A 9,642-nucleotide genomic window follows, 5' to 3' on the forward strand; every position below is an offset into this window, starting at 1 on the left:
TAATCTATAAATTATAAACTTAACCAACTATCCCATTGTTTTTCTTTACTTCCTTCACTCAAAGCTATTCTGATTTGTCATCTGCAAATCACAAGAACATATTAAATACATACCATGCATTGAAGAGACAGACTTCTGTGTGGTTTCTCCAAGGCAAATTGGAATTCCAATAACCAGAGAAGTACTTTCATTGTTTAATTTTTTCAGACATAAAACGCTTTTAAAAAAAGGTCCAATAAAATCTGGTCTAGCATTACTAACCTAACAGGTTCTCTACATTTTAACCATCCAAGCTGTAAGTCTGTATGAGACGATCTGCAATGAGTGTATGACCTGTCTTGTCAGATTATGTCAAATCCAATCAGAATCTTCAGAGGTACGGATAAAGCTAGTTAGCACTGCAAATAAAAGTGGTTTACTTTACTGTCTTTATAATAACTTCATATGCCGTAGTCTTTATTAACGATCTCTTTAAAAATTTAAATATGGATGCCAGAAATTGCTGTATTTTATTAACGCAATAAATTAAAGTTAAGATATCTTTTTACTGACAGCAAAAGCATTCTGTGACCTCTGAGCTTTACATATTATTCCACGAAAAAAAACACTTTAACAAACCCAGAATGTCCCTAAATATATATATTAGTGAATATATTAGTGAGATTGCAGATCCTTCACTATACCTAAAAAAAAAACATTTATTTTTAATCCACATGTTTATTCATTCTGTTCACATTCTTTGTTTTACGATAGACCCATAAATTCCAGCAATAAAAATCTTTTTTAACGTCCTTTTCATTGTTTTAACTTCCAGCTTTAGCGATATAATCGTTAGATATATTGGCAGACTATATGGATCGACAAACAATATTTGATACTAATCTTTTTGGCTATTTAGTGAAAGTTGAATTTGAAACACAGAAATTGGATGCTGAATCACATTTTTAAATACATTTGTGTGCACAGTATCAAAGTTGCCACAGGCAGCTATGCAGGTTACCATCTAATGAGAAGTCTAGACAAAAACTTTCACACAACAAAAACCCTAAAATAGAACAGAAGATGCTGAAAAGCAGCACAGTTGAAAAATCTGTTGAAATTGGAGAAAAGATCAATCTTTAACAAAACGCAGATATGAAAACACAACAATACATAATATTGAATAATACAAACTCCCTTTGTTGGTCAACAGTCGGAAAATGTAGGTGTCTTAGTGGCAAAGCAAAAAGGTAACGGAAGTATACAGACACACAAAAGTTTGATATTATTTAATCTATTAATTGAACTTTATTGATCTCACATCGGAGAAATTTACCTCTGCATTTAACTAGTTTTGCACCAATACCAGTATCCGACGGGGCCCCAATCCAGCACTAAAATGGTGGTATCCGTATCGGCGAGTACCAACAAATAGGGCATCGATACCATTTTGAGAGCCAAAAGTTTATTCAACTATTGCCACCCATTCAAGGTAGGCAATAAAAAGTTCTACTGGATTCACTTTGTATTAGTCTTTTTCCTGCTTCACAAAGGTAGGCAGCAGCTCGACAAAGCCATGATGGCGATTATTTTACATCCCAGTGGTATGCAGTTCTTCATATATACACAAACACACATCAATTTCAAACAGATGGTATCGGTATCAGCTGATACTGCACAGCCAGGTATCTGCTATCCGGGCCAGAAAATGGCATCGGTGCAACACAAAATTTAACCCATCCCCTTGGGGAGCAGTGGGCTGCCATTGTGGAGCGCTCGGGGAGCAATCGGGGGTTAAGGGTCTTGCTCAGAGACCCAGAGTCGCAGTCTATAAACAAGAAAGAAAACAAAACTTAAAAAATCTTGAAGAAGCAAAACGCTGTGCAGTTATTAAAAAATGTAATCTCAGATTAATGGAAAATGTTCAATAGTGCAGATTAGGTTTGTAACTAAATGCCTCACTAAGCAGATAAAATCTGTGAAGGAATCAACACGGTTGAGCCCCAAGTCCTCACATACAGCCGGCGCCAAGTTAGGTCAACCAGTATCCACTGGAAGTAATGTAAGAGAGAACACATATCTCATAAGAAAATAGGGGTCTATACTGATCAAAGCTCAAACACCAGCTTCAAACCTAAGGTAGTTTTGCAGCCTCGGTTGCTAAAACTCATTTAGTCTAATATAACAGGGCATCTAAAAGATTCTGTAGATCAAATACAATCTAAAGAAGATTTTTTTCCCCCTTAAATTAAGGTGAATTAGAGCAAGAAAATGGGTCAAACTTTTGGTTCTAGATGACCTGAAAGTCTTCTTTTTAAACTCTAGAAAGCACAACTACTGAAACATACTCCAGCTGTTACCAAGCTGAGGTCAAACCGTGCTCAAAAGTTAAAATAAAACCCTGAAACACTAAAGCAAATAGGTGCAGAGATGTTTGTAGATATTTGGTGCTTTGGTCTCCATGTGAGCAGACCAACTCCCGGCTGTGAGGAATGTAGGACCATATGTGCTCCAACTCTCAGGGTTTTATTCTTTTATCTAAAAGCATACATTTTTTCATAAGGTTTGGAGGAAATTACTTAATAAGTTCAATTAAATGGCTGCACAAGTATCATGAATTAATTATCCACAGTTTTTAATATTTGTAAACTTATAAGTTTAAACAACATATTTCTTACAATTAATTTTGTAGCTATGAAGCATAAAGAAAAGGTTAAATTTCCTTTAATTCAGAATCAAAATGCCATTTTATTCCCCTTGCAAATCATATGGATAGTAAAATGTTTTTCTCATATTTAGATCTGATGACTTCTTATTTTTTAGTGATTATATTTTTATAGTATGAAAATCCATCAGTTTGTCAGTGTTAATCATTTATTCCTAGAAAATCAAGATAAGGTCATGAAAATAAAAGGTATTAGAAAATAATCAGAGCATCTCTATCAACATCACTCGCCTCCTTTGAAAGCAAGAGGGCAGTATGAGCCAGAAACAGCTACAAGCCACATTGCTGGATGTTTCTAGGAAAACGTGCAGTAGTACAACTATTAAAACTGGAACTACTGTATCTTGGATGAAGATTTCTTTGTAATTTTTTTTTTTTACATCTATTTTAAGTAAGTTCCACTGCTGGGCAAAGAAAATGCACAGTTTGCTGGGGACTTAAGGGGGGATTGCTGATACACACACATTTTCTCAAATAGCTCTTCATCCAATCCTTAGCTTTTGAAAATACATGTAAAATAAGACTTATGATTAGAAAAACTCATAACATAATAGTTTGTTTTTGTCACCTTTTTTTTTTATAGAACACGCTGTAGCCTGGGCCCAACCCTGACCCTTGCAGAGAAGCAATACAGCTTTCCTGCAGCTGTTGCATAACAAAGTTACATCACCTCCAGCTGAACCTAGACAAATCAGTCCAGATGTGAAGTGTTGACCTGCCAGAAGAACTCTCTGACTCTCTTTCTGTAATGCACACATTTACACACTAGCCGCTCCTTTGAAAGCTCTAATATATTAGCAGCTATTGTTGAGACAGTGAAAAATATTTATGAACTTTTCCACATTTGGGCAAGTTCCAGTCGCAAACTTTGATGCATTCAATAAGGATTTTATGGATTACCAACACAAAGTAGTGTGATATTATAAGAAAAGTTATTCATAGAGTAAAAAATGTATTTCAATAAATACATTAAAAAATAAGTAACCAGTGTGCCTTGCATACTCACTTACTCTGGAGGAGCTACAGAGATCCACTACCCAGGTAGGAAAATCTGTAAAAACTACAAATATAAGGTGTGCACCTCACTAATCTGGTCATTATTGTCATGGTTTCTGTTCTGTTTAAGTTTTATTTTTGAGTTTTCATTGGTTTCTTTTCCATTTTGTGTTGTTTTCTGTATTTCTTATTTGCCCTCTGTTGCCCCCATGTGTCAGTCTCCTTCTCCTAGCTCCTATCTAGATGCTTCCATCCACACCTGCTCCTCGCCTGCTGATTAGCCCAGTCTTTGTTCAGTCTCCCATATATACCCCTCTTGTGATGTTTCTCATTGCATGTTTTCCCTGATGTCTCCCTTTTTTTGGTTATGCTGTATTTTGTTTTTGGACTTTACCTTCTGTTGCCTTTGGATCAACATTAAATAAGCAAAAACTCATCTCTGTCTCCTTCCATCTCTACATTTGGGTCCTCTATAAACCTTCATTCAACCTGACAGCTATGAAGTGGTAAGTATGGCCAAGATATTAAATGCTGCAAGGCAAAGTAACTAATGTAAGTTTTTTCTCAAAACCCAGCTCCCCACTAATATATGGCTCTAGCATAAGCTTTTCTCATGTCATGGTTTAGGAGTATGCATCAAGCTAAAAACAGAAGAATTCTGGAAGAAAGCCTATTGCGAGGTGCAAAGGAGTTGGGGCTAAGGCGGAGCTTTGCCGTCCAGCAGGAAAAAGACCCCACCAGGGCTGCAGGGGAATCCTTTAAATCAAACCATATGAATTTTTTTGAATGCTCTAAACCTAAATCCAATGCGAATCTAAGGCAGGATTCAAAAATGAATCTTCCCAGACACCCAGTATCCGGTCTGAGTGAACTCAAGCTAATTCCTTCCATTTCAAGGTAAAGGGATACCTGATCTATCGCAAATATTTAAAATGAAATAAGTTGAAACGTGTCATGAAGCAAAATGTGGGAGAGATCAAAAGTATGTAAATGCATCCTAGTTGGATTATTCAAATGGTTAAATCATCCTATTAAGGCTCTACTTCAAGGGTGAAAGCTTTACAAGGACCTATTCCAGGATATTTTAGGCATGTTTATGTAGTTTTGTGCTAATATTGGGGTTCAGTCAAGTATGTTCTGCACACCTAAACTAGAAATAATGATCTCTATATAACCTCGTACCTAACTGGTCCATGCAAATTTAAAACGTTACTGTAAAGCTCCCGTGAAGCTGAGTTCAAGCACAGGTTCATGAGCCAGAGTGCTGTCTTATATCTAAGTGATGACAGCCTCTGCTGTTAGCAGGTCTTTGAATTGATCAGGAGCTCTCTGTTCCACAAATCCTTATGAAACAGCCACTTAGTGTTCGCTGATGGAGGACCTGTCATCCTGAAGACACAACGGCGCTGGAGGGACCCTGTGAGACCTCCAAACAGGACGAGGCAAGTTCTCAAATTCCACTAGTGACGCTATCTGCGTCCATGCTTCTTGTTCAGATTGAAGATTGCCACTGGAGGCCTCATGGGAAAGTTGAGATTAACTTAAAAACAAGCCCTGGTTTATTTATTGTTCTTGAAATGACAGTTCTGAGAAAGAAAAAAAAAAGATTACTGTAGCCAACTATTGGCCACAATGATTCTAAAACTATTTTCTGAAATAGATAGTCATACATTTTTTTTGACCACCCCCATAGTGAAGGAATTTATTGATGAGACACACACAATTCCTGCAACTGCAAAGCATTTTCAAAATCATGACACTTCCAGCTCCATGCTTCAGAGATGGTTTAAGGTTGTTTTCCTTGGAGGCCTTTTGTAGTTTGTTCCAAACCAGTCCTTTGCTGTTGTATTGCAATAAATGTACATTCTCACCAAATCCAAATAAGGTGGCAGGATTTCAATGTTATTTCTATGTAAATGTGCGTTCTGGACCAACTGCATGGTCTGCAATCTACAGTAAGGAACGCATTTTGTAGGATGTAAATGGTGTATTTGGGGTGATCTGAGTGAAGTGCCAGGGCGCAGGAGGTGGGATGGTCGAACGTCAGCTTTAGGTGGAGCAGTGTTGTTTTCATCCCGTCCGTGGAACATTGGACCACCTTTACAACCTAAGCAGGGTGCTTTAGGGTTAATGAGTTTGTCCAACCAGCCAACATGTGTTTTTTTACCAAGAGGAGGTATTTAACCATGTCCCTCATGGTTGTCTGAGGAAGGCGCACCAGGAGTGTGGGGAGGGGGGGACTTTGCTAAGGGCCTTCTGATATCTGTACAAGTGGAGGGAACTCTCCTCCAACCTGGGGTTGGAGGAGAGTTCCTTGCTTAAGTGGAAGAGTTCAAGTATCTTGGGGTCCCGTTCATGAGTGAGAGAAAAATAGAGTAGGAAGCGATAGACAGATCGCTATATAATGCGGACACTGCACCAGTCTGTTGTGGTGAAAAAACAGCAGAGCAACAAAACAAACGAAATCTGGATTGTTACCCGAAAGAACAAGATTCTGGATACAAGCAGCTGAAATGAGCTTTCTCTGCAGGGAGAACTCTTTTAGAGCTGTTGATAGAGATCGATAAGGAGCTCAGTTATCCTCAAGAGGCTCCTAGTACAGCTGCTCTTTCGCCACATAGCGAGGAAATGCTGAGGTGACTCGGACATCTTTTTCAGATGCCCGCTTGGGGCCTCCAATGGAAGTGTTCCATGGGGGAAGCCCAGGAGACAATCCAGGACAGACGGCAGGGACTATGTCTTGCGGCTGTCCTGGAAGTACCTCTAGCTCTCCCTTTAGAGCGGGCAAAGCAGGTATGGGAGTCTTGTCGAGACTGCATTCACCTTCAGTGTGAATGCACCTTTAAACCCATTTGCCCAAATATTATTTTTGTAGCAGTCTTAGCCCTTTAATAGTGCAGACATCCACTTTCACATTAACTAAATCTAGACCGTTACCTTGATTTACCGAGGACATCAACAGATTCAGAAAATACCATTACCATCTCCCTTTGAAATGGTTTGAACATTAGTGAATTACGCTTTAAATATTTATGTAGACAGCTTGAATTATAATTTGCTCTACAACAGGGACATCAAGCACATTGTTTTTTTAATCATGTCTTTTAAAGCTTGAAATTGTTAGGAATCAAGTTTGTGTGGTTTGTTTGTATGTTTTTCTCTCCCTCCACCACCAGGTGGTGCCCTGTTCTCGTTGGCCTTCCTGCACACCTGCGGCTCGTTGGTTCATCACTGAAGATTATTTGAGCAGCGGACTGCCACTACCTCGACGCCAGAGTGTTTGCCAGTTTTGGGTACTCTAGCCAAGTTGAGTTTAGCTTAGTCTAATTTGAGCCTTTGTTTCTCTGAGTCTAACTTCGTTTTTCTCTTTGCCTATTCAACAGGAAGCCTTACTGTGTAACTGGATGCCTGGCCTTCTCCCCCTGGAAGGATTAACTGAGTTCACACTGAGAAGGGGAAACTTCCACACGTGCCTTTCAAGTCCCCATCGGAAATCCAAGTGACAGTCCGCTCCATTGCTCCTCAGGGTGCAACGTATGTCTACCTGTCCGCTCTCCAACGAGTTCCCTCTGCTCTGGATAAAACCACACTAACTCGATCAAGGAAAGACAAGAGCCCCCTCAAAAGTGAGTCCCGCTTCCACTGTGTTAAAGACTCAATCAGTTTTTCCTTCGGCCCATGAACTGATCACTGTGATCTCCTCTCCAGACTTTACAGTTCTGGTTACCAGTTCTCTGAGTTCCTGATTCAACTCCTGTACAGTCTACTCAATAAACCTGTTAAAGTTTTCCCCTGGTTCTCTGAGGGATTCTCTGCATGTGGGTCAGATCTCTTAAATCGATCATGACAGAAATAAATAATTCACCAATTTGTATTAAACCATTTGTGCATTGGTACCATTTATCTCAGGTTTAGCTTTTTTTTAAAACAAAAAAAAAACATTCATCCCATTCACTCTGACTAATTATCTGAAAGGTTTAACACATTTTTTTTTTTAAATCAGAGCCCTGAGCTTTAAGTTATCTTTTTTGTAGTATCAGCTCCAGAGTTGACCTCCCACACAGAAAATCTCCTTTCTTCAAGGATCCCTTGGCTACATCAGCAAACCCCTGAGCCGGCTGCTTTCCATCTCAGCTAGTTTATTTTGGAGCAGCAGAAAGCCAGATATGGGGCAGGGGGATGACCTTACTTGAAAGGATTACATTTAATAGCAGTTCAGTCTCAAATATAGCTAAGGAACACACCCACAGACCCTTCCCTAAGGCCTCAGAAGAAATTGCCTGTGAGCTAACAGACACACATGGCTTTTATCTCTCACTGCCAATTTTGTAACTGTTGACTTTTCTTGGGTTGTTAAACTGTTCGTCAGTCGGACAGCGTCTTTGAGGCGGCAGGATAAGTGGCCTTCAAGCTCACAGTTAGCAGATAAGAGCAGAGACAAAGTTTCTAGGGTTTATTTGTCACTGTAACTAGGGATTATCTGAAACATCTAAAAAAAATCCCACAACTACCTTATGGAAAAATACAGAGTGCATTTGTTTATCTTCAAGGGTGCTTTTAGATTGTTTTTTTAGTGGTGATCTAATTGTACCATTTTACAGAGAAGGACATCTCCTTGAAGACAGCAGAGAATAATAATAAAACCATATAATCAGCTTAATAACTCCAAGCAAATTTATGGTTTAATTCCCTAAGTAACTGTTGGTATACTTTATAAAGAGCTGCAAGGTCCTTTTGTTCAATAGAAGGCATTACAACTTTAATAAAATAATTTTTTTATTGAATTGTGGATGTGACCTGTTTAGAGGTTGCCAGACAATACCATGAAGTGATCCATCTTCTTACAAATCAGGGTTGGAAGTTAAAGATTAATAATTTACATGCAAATTATTTTAATGGGCTCACAGCAAATATGGTTAAATTAACTTTATCACATTTTAAAAGAAAATATTTATAAGGAGAAAAGCAAATGAAATACTTTATCCCCCCTTTAAATCGAAATGGGATTTTAAGAAGAAGGCTGTTTCTGACTCTCTATACATGCTATGCTTATCCCAGCAAACCGCACCTTTGTCAGCACACCTGCCCTTCAGATTAGACCAAATAGAAAAACAAGGAAAATATATATGATGAAAAAGCAAATTAAAAGTCAGATTTATTTATATAGCTTGTTTCCTATGACAAACATAGACCAAACATCCTACATGCATGTAATTAATGGGCAAATATTACAATTATCAATGTTTTATTAAATTTTTTTTTTCTTTTACTTACTTCCATTTTATTCCATTGACTTTTTCGAAAAGTGTTATTTGACATTATTTACTACATAAATGTTTTGTGCTAAAATGTGATTAATATATAAGGGGCTTAATGTATATGAAGGTGTTAATTAATTAATTATTTAATTAATTATAAATAAATCTGCAAAAAAAGTCTGAAATTTAATAACAAATGTAAAACCTATAGTATATGAATTGAATCTGACCTGGATGACGGAGAATCTTCACCAGCATACAACATAAAGGTTTTATTATTGTTGATATACCGTTATGAAACATAAGTTATAGCTGGAAGGAGTTCACAATGAAGAGGCTGGCAAGATGCCCCATTTTCTATTACCTATCTGAAACAGTTCACAACTTCACTAAAATTTGGGATTGTAGGATAATGCTGATCAATGAGCTGTGAAGTAAAAACATAGCACTAAACCACCCCTTACCCTAACCTTAACCACTAAACCTAAAGAAACACTAGTATACATGTTATCATACACTTCTTAAGCTACCAAAGTAACTTTGTAGGGTAAACTTCAATTTTTCTTTTTTTTTTTTTTTTTTTTTTTTTTTTGCAGGTCACGTGATACACTGTCCGGAACCTGACATTTACCCTGTGCATCAAATACTGACATGAGGGGTACCCCTTGTGCACCAGTATGTGAC

The sequence above is a fragment of the Cyprinodon variegatus genome, unplaced genomic scaffold, assembly GCF_000732505.1.
Source record: "Cyprinodon variegatus isolate N-32 unplaced genomic scaffold, C_variegatus-1.0 Scaffold341, whole genome shotgun sequence".
Taxonomy (NCBI): domain Eukaryota; kingdom Metazoa; phylum Chordata; class Actinopteri; order Cyprinodontiformes; family Cyprinodontidae; genus Cyprinodon; species Cyprinodon variegatus.